Here is a 17,729-nt window from a genome sequence, read left to right as displayed (position 1 = left end):
TTTAGCAAATTTCTTGGTCTCGTGGTGATTTTTTTTTTCCCCCCCCTCCTAAACGAATTAGAAACTCCTCCTTGGATTGCATTCTGCTTTAAATGGGCCTTCTGTGGTGAGGAAAGTACCGTATTGTACGTCCTTTTTTTTTTTTTTTTTTTTATATTGATTTTTCTCTCTGCACACGGTGGCAGGGTGAAGAGCCCGCAATTCACAGTCTTAGGCCTCTGTGCCCCAAGGTAAACTCTGTTTCACAAAGGGAATTTTGATTACAGTCTGTTGCTCTGTGGCATGGTGGAGGCTTCAAGAGGCAAATTTGAAAGGCAAGGGAAGAAAAGATTGGATTGGAGCCACTGACGTCATCTAAGTAAATCTGTTGCAGGACTAGTCATAAAGTGACTGCCAGCTACTGAGTGCACTTTGGCCTTTCCTTGTCAACTCTTCTAACTGCCTTTATTTTCTCTTTGAAGCAGCCAGCAGCTTTTCCTTTTTCGGGGTGTGTGTGCGATTACATATGCTGAACAGCCTCAACCATTAAGAAATTTAAATCCCAAATTGCATTTTTAGATAGATGGTGTGGTAGCTGCTTCATTTTTTTTTTTTTTTTGTTAAATAGGTTAGTAGCATGGTTGCTGTATTTGGCTACCTTTTTCATATGTATAGATCAGCAGTAAGAAATTTCCGTAGGCAAGACTTGTGCCCATGTACCTCATGTTGGGGAAATTCTTGCTTCTGCAGTGCAAAATGTCTTTTTGGCTTCGTAAAATTTAATCGCCGTAGCTTCTCTGCATTAAAAAAACCAAAAAAAAAAACCCAACCCTCGAGCGGTTGGGTATATACCGTGGTAGTATAGGAAAGTAAGCTTCAAAGACTTATTCTTGGCTATTGCATGACGACGTCTTTCCCTTACATTTATAAGAATTTTAGCTTTCCTTTATTTCTCTTTAAACTATACTCTGTCGTACAAATGGCAGGCATTGATAATAGCAGTGCCGGATTATGTTGATTAGAGCGCTGCTGCAGAGATCATTTCTATAAATAAATGGTGCAATGCCACCTGCCAGGAACTTCTCACAAGTTCAGCTATGTTGGGATTGGAGCAAAGATTATTGCATGCTGATTGTGACTTTGACATGCTTTTCTGCATTCTTCACAAAGCATATTGCATTTCTGCTTTTTCAATTTATTTTTAAGAAACATTTTAACAAAGTTGTTTAGACAACATGCTTTCATTACTCGTATAAAGTGTGTGTGTGTGTATGTATATAATATATTTAAATTACTTTCTGCTTTTAAACCAGAAATTAAACCTCTGATTTGGTTTTGAGTTTCATGCATGCCATGATCAGAAACATATTAAAAACCAGTATCTGATCCATGAATCATCAGATGAGTCAGTTCCTGAAACCACTAGAAGGCCTCAAGTTCTTGGCTAGAACCAAAAGCAGGAAATCCAGGCTTCAATGACTTCCTTTCCCAGCACTGGGTAAAGCAGTGCTAGTGGTTAGTATGTGCTGCTTTTGTAAGCAATAGGGAAGGCACATGCCTAAAGAACAAAGGCACTCAATTCGCGTAAGTCACTGAAACAGTTTATAATTTGTGGTCTTGATTCGCATGTCAGTAGGTGTTGGCAGGCTGGATTCTGAGCCACAGTATCTTTAAGGGCAGTCAGCATCCAAATCTGAAGTAGCCTGGGTAGTGTAATACTTTGGCTGATGTGTAAATATGACTCTCTGCGTATCACAAAGGATCACTTTCAGAAGATCTTAGGGAGTAAGAACCCTCTTTATACCTAAGAACGCCAGTGATGATGACTTTGATTAACCTTGCAAGACTTACAGCCTGTTTCTGTTTGTTACAATTAGTGTGTGTGTGTGTTATGTATATATTTTACTTATTTATTCTGCTTTAGGGCAGAAGAAAATCTTTTGTGGAGAGAAACTGATTGACAGATCAATGAAGCAATACATAAGAATAAACTTGTTGGATTCTCCTGCCTTTAGGTATTAAAATTATGTACCCAAGGCAAGTGGGTATTTGTGGCTAGCAAGCTGGCATAGGTAGTAGTGCATTAGGAGTACATTTTCAAAGGGGGCTTCATGGATAAAATAGCATATAAGTAAACATCGAGACTACGTGCAGATTTTTACCTGCTGAAAAAGGGTTGGGGGTAGGGTTCGGAGGTAGTTGCTGTTTTATGAGAGAGAGAGGCACACACTACCAAACGTGCTTGTGCACTTTTACACCTGCGAAGTGATTTGCAAAAGTGAAATCGGATTTATCTTTTGCCTGCAGTTTTTGGCTGGGAGGTCTGGATAAACTGCAGGCAATTCGGGGTCGGGTTTAGAGGGTGAACCGGAGATGGACTAGGTGAACTGGTGGCGGCATCGACAAATTGGTGTTTTTTCAAGGACATGTGGAAGTATTCTCAAAACAATGGGCCAGATTTTAAAAGCTCCTACGTGCGTATAATCCGCTTACACGTGCCGGGCCTATTTTATAGGTCTTTACAAGGGGGCGGGGCCAGAGACTTCTGGCGCAGTGGCCATTTGCCACTGTGTCAGAGGATCGTGTGCCGGCGGTGCGCAACCTGCGCCTGCCTCTAGGCAGGCACAAAAGGTGAATTTAAATTTTTTGCTGAGGTTAGAGTAGGGCTGGGGGGGGGGGGGGAGGGAATGGGGGAAGCCCACTGGCGTCTGCACGTGCAGGGTACACGACTGTACCCCCCCCCCTTAGACACGCTGACCTCCGATTTTATAATATGCACGCGCATGTTATAAAATCGGGCGTACATGTGTGCGCGCCGGGTAGCGCACGCAGACATGTACGCCCGCCCGCAAGGTTTGAAAATTCACCCCAATGTGTATTCTTCATAAAATACCTGCCTCTGTGTGTAAATTTGAGTGAGTGGAGGCCAGGAGTACCCGATTTGGATTTTTGTATCTATTTATTTAGCACTTTTTTTTTATATACTGAAGTTCGCGTGGACATCACATCGTGTTTACATAAAACGGATAGAGAGGAGGAAATGGGAAAAGAACAGGGTAGAAGGTTACATTATAAACAAATAACTTGTTTGAACTAATATGGAAACGAAAGGATAGTGGAGGAAGGAAAGGCAAAGAGGGGGTGAAGCGAGTGCTTTTTAGTCAGAGATATGAAGACCCAGAAAACCCACTGTCGCCCCCTTCACCCCCCCTCCCCCAAGTCTGGAGGTGGGGAAAGATTGGGGCCAGATTTTCAAAGGCCTACGCGCGTATGTCCCAGAGCTTTGGGGCGGGGGCAGGGCGGTCATGTTATAAAATCGGGCGTCCATGTGTGCGTGCCGGGTAGCGTGTGCACGTTTGAAAATCTATCCCTTAGTACCTGGTGATTCAGTTCTGGAGGAATTTTTGAATCCCTGCATATGAAATTAAAAAAAAAAAAATCCTTCAGAGTTACTCAGCCAGAAAACCACCTCCCCCTCTTTTAAGCAATACCAGCTCCAGAAGACTGCATTTTATTTTGGGCCCATTTTTTTGAAATTGTATTGACCAAGCTTCAGATCAAACCGTCCAAACACGTCAGGCCTCAGTTTTTGGACAGCCTGCGTCTTTTTTTTAAATTATTTTTTTAAAAACACGTAAACTATTGCATTTTCTTCGCGCATGAAGCTGCATGTGCCGTGCCCTTTTCAGCCGAGGGCATGTGGTTATGATTCTTAATTAAACAGGCAGTATCTTCCCTTGTTCATGCATCTAACATGCAACATGCAATCTTGGGTACATGCACTTCTGTCTCTTGCTTGGATATCACCAGCAGTTCTTAGAGTTTGCTTGGCTCTGTGTTGCCTATCAAAGACATTTTCTAAAAGCATAACCTTACTTGTCCTAAGATTGACAAATGTCATTGCTGCTTTTCTGCATGATTTTTACATGCAATGTCAGTAGTTGGTTGCACGCGACATCTTCCATGTTCATACCAGATGCTTGACTTGTATTTTAATCTCTTCGTGCCTATTAGTGTGACAGAAGAGTGGGGTGGTTTTTTTTTTTTTTTTTTTTTAAATTGATTTCACATAATGGATTTTTTTTTTTTTTTTTTGCCATATATTCTGTGTTATCTCTGCATGTTTCTGTGTTGAAAAGCAAAAGGTTTTCCATTGTGGAGTCACATTAATGCAGTGAGAGATGTTGTTGGATAAGCCTTTGTTCATTGAGGCACATTTTTCACTTTTATTTGGCTGTCCTACCACAGATGTATAAAATCATGGTAATTCATGGCTATTACAAAAAGTCATTTTTTTGTAAAAATTAAGAATATTTTCACTTGTTTTACTATATTAGCACACGGATTGGAAGTAACTTGTTACTGGAAGCTCTGTGCCCTGAATAAAGTTCTAGTGTAACCAAACGCATATGGTAACAGGCAAATTGCAAGGTCCGTGCATAGAGTGATTAGTAAATGAAGTATTATTAGCATTTTTTTTTTAAGATGGCCAAAAAAGTTTAACAAATCTTAGCAGAATTTATGGAAACGTAGTTTTTTTTATTATATGTATTTAAAAAATATATATATTACTCTGTATATTTATACATAAAATGTTATTTATGCAGTGTTTTTGTGCCTATTGATCTAAGAAACTTCTCTTGCGCATCTCAGGTTAGGATTGGAGGCCTGGGGCTTATCAGTGACGAGCAATTGATTCATTAATTAAAATCAATTTAAATGGATTTGCAGGCCTCATGTAACAGATTATCTTGTTAATGTTGCCAGGAAAGGTGGCGCGATCAGTCAGAGGCGTGTTACTTAAGACAAAAAGTCAGTATTACTGTATAGTGTGGGAGAGCTTCATCTGTACTTGCTGAAGGCTGTATTTTTATTTTTATTTTTATTTTTTTTAATAATCTTCACTGTTTGTCCTGCGTTTCTTTAAGGCATATGTTTCTTTAAACGGTAAAACTTTCAGAGAAATGCGTGTTTGTCTCAATATTTAGGGTTTTCAATTTCTTGCCATGAAAAGCATTTTGAATATTACCAACATCTTTTGCTTGCTACAAATATAAAATATCTGAAAATATTTCCAGATTCGGATACACAGCAGGTCATGCCTGAAGTCTGAAAAGGATTTCTTATAATTGTTGAAAATAGTTTTATGGAAGATGTCTTTTGACATTGCTTATTCCCAATGCAGTTGCACAGCAATACAGTCTGATGGATATGTTTTGGACAAGATGGGATGGGTGAATGAGGAAAAACATCATGGCAATGGCAGTAAGAAGACTGCTTCTGAATTTTTATTTTTTTTAAAGACAGGAGTTAAGCAAAAATGTCTCTTACTACTCCTGATTTTTATCCTGAAGGGGAAAATGTCTACTCTCATTAAAAAAAACCAGAAAAAACAAAATAAACCTTTTATTTGAGCAACCATGAATTAAACTTATAGGAATAATTATATAAGTTTTTGTGGTTTTTTTTTTTTGTTTATTTGTTTGTTTTTAGACTTTTAGCCCTGTGGTCAGATTTGGTTTGAAGATGCCAGTTGTGGTGACCCACTCAGTTCCTTATCAAAGCAACATCGATAGTGCTTGGTGATATCACAACAGGCACTCTTATGGGTGCAATCATACCAAAATATCTGAAAGAGCTAAAATGTCATTGATAGGATGCACAAAGAATGCATAGTACTGTCCCCTTGCTCATATTTACTTTAGAATAAAATGCTTATTTATGTATGTTTCGTATACCCATAATGCCGTGACAGTGCTTATCACAACTGAAAAAAATAATATAAACAAATTTGGCACATTAGCGATAACTCTAAGCTCACATGTGTCTTTCACGTTTTCAGTGTCGCCGTTAATATGATTTATGTGGTGTGCTTTTTAAATTTTATTTTATTAAATTAAAATTCTTTGCTAGCCCTAGTTATGCCATTTTATTTTGGAAGTAAATTGGCTCTGATGTCAAGCTTTAACTAGTAAGCTTTGCCTGTTGCAATTTCAGAGTTCTATGAGCCTTCTCTGAGGTGTACCAATTGCTCAGCATCTTGCAATGTCTAGGTTTTCAAAGTTGAGTTAGCCTGTGCTTTTTTTTTTTTTTTTTGCATGAAATTTACAAATTACTTTCTTGGGCTATCTGGAATACGGGATTGGATTCCTGCTGTGGTAGTTCTTTCCGAGCAGCACCAGCCAGTCTTTATCAAATCCCGAGTCTCAATCAAGACTAATAAAGCATCCTTCATTTAAATAAAGGGGGAGACATGAGAAAAGCCACATCAGATTGAAAATGTTGTGAGCAGACACTGACAAAAGTGAAATCCCACTTGAGGAGACCACCGATGTTCTGCTCACACATGGTATCTGGTATTAGTTTCTCCAAATGCGTGCTATTTATGAGATCCAGAGGTAGTTGAGTTCAGCAGGTGCAGCCAGGGCGTTGCAGGTAACTAAACTACGTGCACGGTTTGAGTTCTCTTATGCTGTTCTCTGTTGCTTTTGAGCAGAAAATTCTAACTTGATCTGTAGTATTCTCTTTCCCTCCACAAAAAGGGATCAAGTTCGTTTAGCAGGGATTTCCGCCTTGCAACCCGGTGACTTCAAAGCGCTGAAACGCATTCTGCAGTCGTGATTCCATTATTTTGTCCACCGTCGCTGTTATTTTAACAAATTTTGTAATTTCCTGTTTCCTCCTCAAGCCCACCCTTGTGGAGGGGGGTGTACTACACCTACTCTTCTCCTGTTTCAAGTGTTAAGTGGAGCAGAGTTGTAATTTTGGAATGTTACCCCCTCAGTTCCTTCCATTTGTTGGTACATTTGAGTACCGCTAGCTCAGTATGTGGTAAATGTGTTCTCTCCACCGTCCTCATGTCCTTGCCTGGTAACCTCCATGGAATAGCGGTTACAACCCTAAACAGCAGTAGTACAACAGCATCAGACTTTCAAGAAAAAAGGTTGAGCGGTCAGGTTAAAAAAAAAAAAAAAAACCAAAAACAGAGGGGGGGATGTGTCGGGAAGAAATTGTGTTGCATATAGAAATTTCTATATGCAACTACCCATAGTGGATGAATTTTAGCTGGTCAGGCTGGATGGGCCATTTAGGTTTCTAACAGCTGATACAGTAAAATGCGCGGGAAAACGGGCGCTCTGTGTTGAGCGCCTGCTTCCATAACGCGCGGCCGGCTACCTCCCCTGGGCATGCGATACCGTATTTAAATGAGGCGCAAGGGACAACTGCGCGACCCTAGCGCCTCCTTAGCAGTGGAAGCCCAGGAGAGGTGGCTGTCAGCGGGTTTGGAAAACGGACGTTCAATTTTACGAGTGTCTGTCTTCCTATCCTGTGCGCAGCCGTGCGCCCCACCCGCACACTTCTTAAAAAAACATTTTTTTTTTTTAAACCTTTTGGTTTCTCCGATTTAATATCGTGGCGATATTTCTGAGGGTAAAACGTGCGGCTTGGGCGCACATTTTATTTTTTCTTGTGTCCTGGGCGAATAGCTAATAGCCTCAACGTGCATTTGCATGTGGTGAGCGCTATTAGTTTCGTGGGGGTTTGGACACACTAAACACCTTATTGTATAAGGGGTAGTGGACGCGCGTCAAACAGTGCGCCCGTTACTGTATTGGCCTATTAGTGCGAATACCGAACAAATAAGGTGTGTTGTCTTTTGATCATCCTTGTCACCAAACCATCCTCTTTTCGTTTTTTACTATTCCCCTTTCTGGTCTTTCTCTTTTCATTTTTATATCTAAAGAACATTTTATCTCCTGCCTTTTATTGATTGGGGTAGTAATTACACCTCTGAGCCTTTTCTTTCTCTAATTGCCCCATCCGCCTCCTTTTTTGATTCTCCTGGTAATTTTACCTCTGTAGTTGCTGAACGCTGTTCTTCTTGTGATGGCTCTTTGGATAACAAACCTAACGTGATTTGTTGCCATTTCAATACTACTTTCCGTTGCTGTCCCTAGTTCCTCGGTATTTCTTTGATTTTTTTTTTTCCTCCTGCACCTGACAAGGCTTCTTTAACATAATCATTTTCATAAAATCGGAGACATTATTATTAATTTATATTCTACCTTTTGGCACCTTAAGAGCGTTTTACATTCGGGTACTGTAGGCATTTCCCTCGGTGGACTCAGCATTTTTCCTATAGACACAGAATAGGAGAAAAGCCTTAGTAAATCAGGCCCTAAACTTGTACCTAGGTCACAAGGAACGGCAGTGGGATTTGAACCCCGATTTCCCTGGTTCATAGCCTGCTGCTCTAACCATTAGGCTTTTTCTGCACTGTAATTGGGTTTTGATCCAGTGTTTCGCATTGACCCACACAGAATGCTGATCACTGAACCCCTCGGCTCTCCCTTACCATTACCTCAATGACACTGTCTCTGTTTGGCATTTCCACATCCACTATCACCTTGCCATGAGTGGACTCTTCAACTAGTTGCTTGAGGGAGACTTCTAGCTAGTTGATCTAGCAGCTGACCTTCCAATCTACATTTTGGTAAATTTAGATCTCCCGTTAACAGCGCCTTGCCTTTGTATAGTATCCTTTGGATGGGTTCTGTTAATGTACAAATTTACTTCTTCCCATGCTAATGGTGGCCTCTTGATCACATCTACATCTATGTTAAAAACTCTTAGGTATCTTCAAGACAACCCACAGCAACTCAGCTGCTCTTGCTTTCACTTGGGGTGGGGGGGGGGGGACAATTTACTAAGTTGCAGTAACACATTTATCCGTGACAGTTCACAATTACTGTGTGGTAAAATGCGCTTCTGCACAATTTTCATTTTTTGCTGCACTGAGTTTGCAAGTTCTGCATGTTCTTTCTTGGCCCCTAAACCCAGCACAACACAGGTATGCAAATGAGCTGCACTTTATGCTAAACAACTCATTGGCATGTAAAGGAGTAGCATAGTGTGCGACAAATCTTTGTGCATTGTGCTACTCTGGGAAATGGCCATGGCTGGTGGGGGGGTGTGGCACTACGGGTCCCCCCCCCCCCAGGGAGTTTTGATAAAGGAAGTGTGGGGGGGGGGGGGGGAAATGACTTGTCTTACCTTTTTTTTTAAAGGGTAAGGGCTGGGATGGGAACATGCGACTGCGTGTTGCAGCAGCCAGGAACATGCTCCTCCCTCCCGGCCAGAGCATTGCAAGGAAAATTTACCATGGGGTAAAAGGTGAGAGGGCACGAGGACCTGTCATTTTTTTACTGCAGCTTACTAAGTAGTCCTCTTCGTGTATCAGTGGCTTTTATTTTGTTCCTAATAATATCGAGTTTGCTGCTTCTCCTTTTTCCTTTTTGAAAAGAGTTGATCTTGGTGCATTCACCTCCCAGTCCTGATTATCAGTGAATCATGATTCAATTACAGCAACCACATCAGTCTTCTCCTCCACTATAGTGGCTTCTAGATCAGTGAAGTTTTTTTTGGGGGGGGGAGGGCTAGAAAATTAGCATTTGTGCACATGACTTTCCAAGTTTTTTCCCCTCCTGTCTGTTGCTTCCTAGAAATGGCACCAATGTTCCCATTGTCATTTTTTTCTAATATTTTTTGCCTGGCAGTTCAGGCGCACTTAAGCATGCTCGGTGTTTCATCTTTATTTATAAAAATGCACAACTGTTAACAGCACCAGCAGTACAAATCATAAGTTAACAAATTCAACCCCTAGAACAAACATCCTGCCAAGCAGATGAGCTTGATTTTTATCCCGTGCCTGTTTTACCTGCACTTCCGCTCATACGGTGATTAACCGTTCTTCCCAAAGCTAGCGTGCTATCCATCCATAAACATTCAGCCAGCAGAGCTCTACACATGCAATCCATCATTATTTCTCTTAAAGTCACAGTCGGGGTTTCTTTATGTTTCTTCCAGAGGTCAGTATGGTAGAGGTGTGCATGGGAAATCGTTTCATTTAGTTTTTCTTTTGGGATCTTTATTTCATTTCTATGTTTTAGTCGGCTCTAAAATGTAGAAAGGAAATTCGAGGTGGGGGGGGGGGGATTTTTTTGTGTCATTTGGGAAATAGCATGAAATGAAACGGCACATGTCTGTGCTTTTTAATGTTTTAAATGACTGCCTATCCCTATGGTGATAGTCTATTTTTGATTGGGGTATTTATTGAGGATTAGCGTAATTTTTTTTTTTTTTGTTTTTCCTTTTACCAAATTCTGGTTTATCCATTGTTCCTGGACTGCAGCTGTCGGGGGAGGGGGCAGATCGCCACCCGCCGAGTCAGAATTTCATTTCTTAACTAAATGTCCTTGACCCCGGAGAGAAACTGTGTGAACAATCCGTGATTCACGATGGCAAAGATCTATTAATTTGAAGGAACTGACGTTTTTCAGTTATTGGACACCAAAGGCATGAGTGGGTAAGGGATGCAACAGCATTCTGGCATTTTCCGCAAACATCCAAATCAAAATATTCCACTTTCAACCCTTTTTCCTTTTCCAAGTATATTGTGTGTAATATCTTCATCTGCATTTGTCTGTGATTTACAATTACCGTCATTATAGGGTTAACTAAAGGAACTTGGCACAGACTCTTCTAAACATTTTGGCAAAATTCTGTAAGAGCAAAACTTTGACCATGTGTACATAACCTGTACCTCCTCTAGTAAATGCTGAGTTCGGCATCTAAGTCACCCATTATTAAATTCCTAGAAGATATTACTCACAGGATTACTTTATTTTTGCAAGTAGGCAAAGAGCGACTGATGGATATATCCTGTTTTAAATCTGATCTGCTTGAATTATGGGATCTCACCTGATTGACTGTTTAACTAAATTCCTCAGACTTGCAGTAAAGCATGATGCCTGATGATGAAATGTCCTTCTGGAATCCTGGCCTAAAATATACTTACTTTAAATTATTTGCAGGATGGTATATACTATCGTTTGTTTTGTTAACTTTGTGATAAAATTTTTTTAGCATGCACTAAAATGAGTATGCACTAAATTGATTTAGTGTACATAAATCATGTCGGTGTGCTCTAAATGGATTTTATCATGCACTAACAATTTGGTGACATTGAAATAATAGGCCCCCAGGTTTCAAAATATTGTGGTTTTCATTAACCTGCTGTGGTATATACATTGGGTACAGTGAATGGTTATGAACAGAAGTGTAATAGGACTTTGATTCTTTTGAGGAGTAATTGAGCCAAGGGTTCTGTAGAGACAGAGGATAGCCCAGAGATGCAGGACATTTGGCCCATTGGAGCTATGAGGAAGCAAGTAATTCTGTATTGCTGAAAGTAACAGTACAAGAGTATTATAACACAAGCCCATGCTGTTCCATGATGATTTTAGAACAGTGTTGCAGGCAATAGTATTGTCTTACATTGATTATTGCAACTTTTCTGTATTTAGACCTGCCAGCTTATTTGATATGCATGCTGTGATTAATTTGGAATGTGACTGCTCATCTTGTTGGCTGCACATATCGTGAGCATGTTGAGTTGCATTGGTTGCCTTTTGCTTGATATATAAAATTTATGATTCACATTGATTTTTAAGGTCCAAAGAAGAATAGTACCTGATCAAATGGATCTAAAATTATCTTAATATATCCCTGGTTATGCATTGTGCACCTCTGGTCAGCATTTGTTATTGGTTCAATTTTTTAAACACTATTATTCAAAAGGACACCAGATCAAGAATGTCTTTCATGACTGGCCACATTATGTGGAATGCTGTTCCTGTAGAAATATGACATTCAGGAAAAAAGTAAAAGCACATTAATTTTTTCAAGCATTTGAAATGATTTGAATTGCAAATTGATAATCTGTTACTAATTGTAAGTCTTGAGAAATTTGTTAGGTATGATGATCTCCTGGATTTTATCTTGTATATATTGCTGTTTTGTTGATGTGATTGTATGTTGTATTGTGATTACCCATACTGTTATGATTTTTTTATTGTAATCTGAGATTGGTGGAATATCAATGTTAAAAAAAAAAAAAAAAAAAAAAAAAGGGAAATGGTGATGTCGCTTTAAGAGCAAGAATTTCAGGGATTGTAGGTCTACAGGATCTTTACTGGGTAGGAAAATAGGAAAAAGCATTGTCAAGTGTAAAACATTGATAAAGCAGGCTAAGAGAATTTGAAATGAAGTTGGCTGTAGAGGTAGTAACTCAAAATAAAAACTTTAAAAAATATATACAAAGAAAGAAACCTGTGAGAGAATTGGACCGTTAGATGACCGAGAGGTTAAAGGGGCTCTTAGGGGAAGATAAGGCCATTGCAGAAAGACTAATCAAATTCTTTTCTTCTGTGTTTTCTAATGAGGATGTTGGGGAGATACCAGTTCCGGAGATGGTTTTCAAGGGTGATGAGTCAGATGAACTGAACAAAATCACCATGAACCTGGAAGACACAGGCCAGATTTGACAAATTAAAGAGTAGCAAATCACCTGGACCGGATGGTATACACCCCAGGGTTCTGAAGGAACTAAAAAATGAAACTTCAGATCCATTAGTTAAAAATTGTAACCTATCATTAAAATCATCCATTGTACCTGTAGACTGGAGGGTAGCCAGTGTAACCCCAATATTTAAAAAAGGCTGCAGGGGCAATCAGTATATTATAGACCAGTGAGCCTGACTTCAGTGCTGGGGAAAAGAGTGGGAACTATTCTAAAGATCAAAATCACAGAGCATATAGAAAGACATGGTTTAATGGAACACGGTCAGCATGGATTTACCCAAGAGAAATCTTGCCTCACAAATCTGCTTAATTTTTTTGAAGGGGTTAATAAACATGTGGATAAAGGTGAACCAGTAGATGCAGTGTATTTGGATTTTCAGAAGGTGTTTGACAAAGTCCCTCATGAGAGGCTTCTAGGAAAAGTAAAAAGTCATGGGATAGGTGATATCCTTTTGTGGATTACAAACTGGTTAAAAGACAGGAAACAGGATTAAATGTTCAATTTTTTCAGTGGAAAAGGATAAGCAATGAAGTGCCTCAGGGATTTGTACTTGGACTGGTGCTTTTCAATGTATTTATAAATGATCTAGAAAGGAATATGATGAGGTAATCAGATTTGCAGATACAAAATTATTCAGAGTAGTTAAATCACAAGTGGATTGTGATAAGTTGCAGGAGGACCTTGCGAGACTGGAAGATTGGGCGTCCAAATGGCAGATTAAATTTAACGTGGACAAGTGCAAAGTAATGTTGTATTTTAATTATATAAGTCAGAGCATGGCAGAGATTCACTGAGATGCTAGTTGGTATAGATAGAGGGCACATTGCATCTCCCAGAACACTTGTCTTGAAACAGCTGAATAAATTATATTTTAAAATCTTTTTCTGACTCGAAGTGTTCTGATTTGCCCTGACCGGTGTACACAAATTTATGTACATAATGCATATAGAGAAGAATAACCCTTGCTGTAGTTACACGATGTTAGGTTCCATATTAGGTGCTACCACCCAGGAAAAAGATCTAGGCATCATAGTGGATAATACATTGAAATCGTCGGCTCAGTGTGCTGCAGCAGTCAAAAAAGCAAACAATGTTAGGAATTATTAGGAAGGGAATGGTGAATAAAACAGAAAATGTCATAATGCCTCTGTATTGCTCCATGGTGAGACCGCACCTTGAATACTGTGTACAATTCTGGTCGCCGCATCTCAAAAAAATATAGTTGCGATGGAGAAGGTACAGAGAAGGGCAACCAAAATGATACAGGGAATGGAACAGCTCCCCTATGAGGAAAGACTGAAGAGGTTAGGGCTGTGTTCAGCTTGAAGAAACGGCTGAGGGGGGATATGATAGAGGTCTTTAAAATCATGAGGTCTAGAATGGGTAAATGTGAATTGGTTTTTTACTCTTTCGGACAAAAGAAAGACTAGGGGGCACTCCATGAAGTTAGTATGGGGCACATTTAAAACTAATCAGAGAGAATTCTTTTTCACTCAATGTATAATTAAACTCTGGAATTTGTTGCCAGAGGATGTGGTTAGTGTAGCTGGGTTTAAAAAAGGTTTGGATAAGTTCTTGGAGGAGAAGTCCATTAACTGCTATTAATCAATCTGACTTAGGGAATAGCCACTGCTATTAATTGCATCAGTAGCATGGGATCTACTTAATGTTTGAGTAATTGCCAGGTTCTTGTGGCCTGGTTTGGCCTTTGTTGGAAACAGGATGCTGGGCTTGATGGACCCTTAGTCTGACCCAGTATGGCACTTTCTTATGTTCTTAGGTAATCAGGGTGTGGTGAGAACAGATATAAAAGCCTCCTAGAGGGAAAGGGGAGGCCAGGAAACTGGGAGAGGAGCAGATGGGTCTTCAGGCTACTAAAAATGCCACTGGCAGAACAAGGCTGATGTAAGCTAGAGGCTATCACTTTATCCAGAGAGGCCAAGAGCCGTCTTGGCCAACGCCCAGTTGCTTACCTTGCAAAGGTATAACTCAGAAGGTGATTGGTGGTTGCCTAGAGATTGGGGGTCAGCCGTATATAAATCCACGTTCTGCCTTATTGAATTGAGTTGGAATTATAGAGCATGAACTATGCTTTTAACTGTAGAGTGGAGCTTCCCAGACCTGTCCTGGGGACTCCGCAATGAGTATGAATGAAGGATATGTCCATACATTGGAAACTCGGTATATACTAACTTCTTGTGAATATTCATTGTGGGTGTCCTGAAAACCTGACGGGCTGTGGATTCCTTAGGAAGAAGCCTGTCCCGCGCCCCCAGCACTAATGTGACAGCCCTGAAGAAGGAATTAAAGTCCTGTTTTGCTGTGAGTTGGCCTATCTGTGCGGTTGTTTGGACTTGCTGGTGGCAGGCCACAAAGGGGCCTTAACAACTCCCTGTGACCGTGATCGAGACCCAGATTTATGAAGTAACAGCTGAATATTTCGTGGAGGGATTTCGGAAGTTTTTCATTTATAAATCTCCTGGTTTTTATTGGTGAGAATCTAACATAGCTCCCTAAGCAGTGAATGGCTAGCATTGACATGGGGGAACACGTGTCTCTTAAGGCCCTGTAACATTTTGCCTCTTGCTGGTCCATGTCAGTGGCAAAATGAATTGCAAAGATGGACTCTTTCTTTTTTACTGTAAGAATTTGATTCTTTCCATTTTGTGCTTGGAAGAGCTGTACATATAGCTCTTGATCCTCAAGTTAAATATCACTAGTTTGTTTGTAGGGTTAGAGAAGAAAAGCAGATGTTAAAACCAAACCAAAACAAAAAACAAACTTTTGAGCTTTCTAGAGTTATGTAGAAGGGACTGTGTTCACTGTTTTGTTTGAAGTATGCAAAGGTCATTGAACCCATGACCCAGGATATACAATTCACCTCTCTATGCTGTAATTCTAAAATAAGGATTACTGGATTTAAATGCCGTGCCTCAGAAAGAAATCTGTTCCGTTAGGAAATCTGAGAAACGTGCAAGCTGCTTTGAGTTGCTAGCAGGCTCTACCGTTTTATTTGCTTCTAGAGAACCCAGTGAACCATGGGGGCAGCAAGCTGAGTTGTTCATCCACTTCTCCCGCCCCCTTCCCGTATTCCCCTGCCATCTTCAGTAATTTTGAATCGCATTTTGCCTTGTATAAAAGCAGAAAAGTTTCTTTGTCTGTGTTGATGTGTTTAAATGCTTCTTTGCCTTACAGGTAATGGCAAATAGTTCAGAAGGTTTGCGTAATCTGCAAATTTTTCTAGTTACTGTATAATATTCTATAAAATACTATTCAATTTTCTAGTAAGTGAATTTTCCATGGTGCTCTGTTTGAAGGTCAGTGTTACGTAATTATTTGGTGGATTGCAGCAGGTGCTCAATAGAGGAAGTATTTCTGCCCTTGACATAAGATTTAGTAATTAAACTTTGCATAGCTAGAACATCTTAAATCCATACAGTACTTTTAATAGTGATAAAATAAATACTGAATTGAATAAATTTTTTTTTATTTGAAAAAGTGGAAAACGAGTGGTAAACTGAACAATGTGGCTTTATGCCTACGTGTTGCTTATGCATTGTTGTATGAAGCGCATTTAAAGGAGGCATTTGGAAAGATCGGTTTTAGAAATATTGTCTTTGATATCTTTATATATCCAGGAGACAAAATTTGATGTCTGTGTCCCCTGGGATAGAGTATAGATTTGATTCAGACAAACCTCACCCCCTTCCCTGCTCTGCTTGAATCTGTTCGCTCTGCATAGAACTTCATGACCTAATTACTTTGCAGATGTTCCCAGATTCACACGTGTGTTTGAAGGTAACATGGTAGTGACGGCAGAGAAAACCAAATGGACTGTCCAGTCTGCTCAGCAGCTTTCTTATGGTAGTAACTTCTGCTCTTGTGCAGGTTACCCCCAAGTCTTATGTTAAGGTTAGTAATATTTACAATCAAGACTAAGCAGCTATCAAAATTACTGCTAGCATCATTTTTATGGGGTGAGCAGCCTTCTTGATAATTCAGATCATGCTGCTTGAATATGTTTGGCATTGTTGAGCAGCATTGTCTGCCTGATAGTGAACTATCTCTGAATATATATACTGTCCCAGCCCCCAATATATTTTTTTTGACACCACTTTTTGAGCAATGTATTGAAATTATCTGTATAGCATAGCCTTTCCTCTCTGTAGCAGGTAGGCTGAATGGTGGTTATGTCATAGAATACACAATACACTTATTTATGTATAGAAGTTTTACTTATAATTCTGAGAATAAGTAATGAAAGCATACATGATTAGATTTTGCATTAAGAATATATACAAAGATTACTTCCCTTCTGTTTCCAGTGTGAGTCTTTTATATATCTGGGAACACAGTGCTGGAGATCAGGTAAACTTCATTAACCACTGTAATGTCCAACAAGGTTTCCTCTGATCTATTCTTTCTTTGATCTAACTAGTCTGTCTTGACTTAGGTCAAGAAAATAGGCATAAAAAGACCAATGTCCCAATTTCTTCTCTGGGCTACTCCCATATGTTGTCATTTGTTGAGGCCTCAACTGTCTGTGCTAATCATATCAGCAACAGGTGTAGTTTGGTTGCTGATGTTCTGTTTTCCCCTATCTGCTTTATTATCCTCATAAGTAACTACTCGTTAATATATCTGATCTCATGACTTGTGTCTTGTTTCAAGTAAGCTAAGAAAATGGCATATTATTCTCAAATTATAGGCCTTATGTCAAGCAATTAACCCTAGCTATATTAATGATTATCTTGTTCCACTAATTTCTATCGTATTACAAAGTTCTTCACTATTAACTCCTTAAATCATTTTGCACACTCGCTCGCTTTCCATGAGCATATACTACTGAAAAGCTATGGTCTTAACCATGTGGCTGCTTCCCCAGTGTCTGGAAATCTTCCTGTACTGCAGAGATGCTGTGTTCTAGCGAGATTATGCTCTACAAAATGAATACATCAATTTTATTGTTCTTTACTTTACTTTTTTTTTTTTTATAATTGTACTAATAATCTTGATTTGCATTTCTGCTAACTGAGGCTCTTGAACGGCATTTAAACCATTGTGTGTCCTTCAGAATAATGTCCCTAAGTTAATGCTTTGATAAGTCTACCAGCAGATGACATTTTTTTTGTCTTTATGTTTGATAGTATTTTTAGGTTTTGTGTGTACCTTGGTGACATTTTTATTTCTGAGGCCACTTTTGTTTGCATTTCTGGAGCATCATCATTTTCCAGTGCAGGAAAAGCTTTTTATATAGTATCATTTGTGGGAGGGGGAGTGTCTGGTCATAGGTCTTACCCCACTGAGCCCAAAGTTACCCATTCAT

At 39.6% G+C, this 17,729-nt stretch overlaps 1 protein-coding gene across 8 annotated transcripts in view; it reads left to right on the top strand.

Moving 5' to 3' along the window:
- Positions 1-17,729, top strand: part of TEAD1 (TEA domain transcription factor 1) — a 216,623-nt gene that overhangs the window by 9,433 nt on the left and 189,461 nt on the right. The window contains exon 1 of one of the 8 annotated variants that reach the window (XM_029582128.1): positions 75-125. The exons of 6 other annotated variants lie outside the window; for them this stretch is intronic. The gene's annotated coding sequence lies outside the window, so the exon portion shown is untranslated. Of the gene's footprint in view, positions 1-74; positions 126-172; positions 231-17,729 lie in introns of those variants that run through there. One more of the 8 variants, XM_029582127.1, reaches the window with a different exon arrangement.

Source organism: Rhinatrema bivittatum, chromosome 17 (genome assembly GCF_901001135.1).
Source record: "Rhinatrema bivittatum chromosome 17, aRhiBiv1.1, whole genome shotgun sequence".
NCBI lineage: Eukaryota > Metazoa > Chordata > Amphibia > Gymnophiona > Rhinatrematidae > Rhinatrema > Rhinatrema bivittatum.
This window is presented reverse-complemented; position numbering and strand designations above follow the sequence as displayed.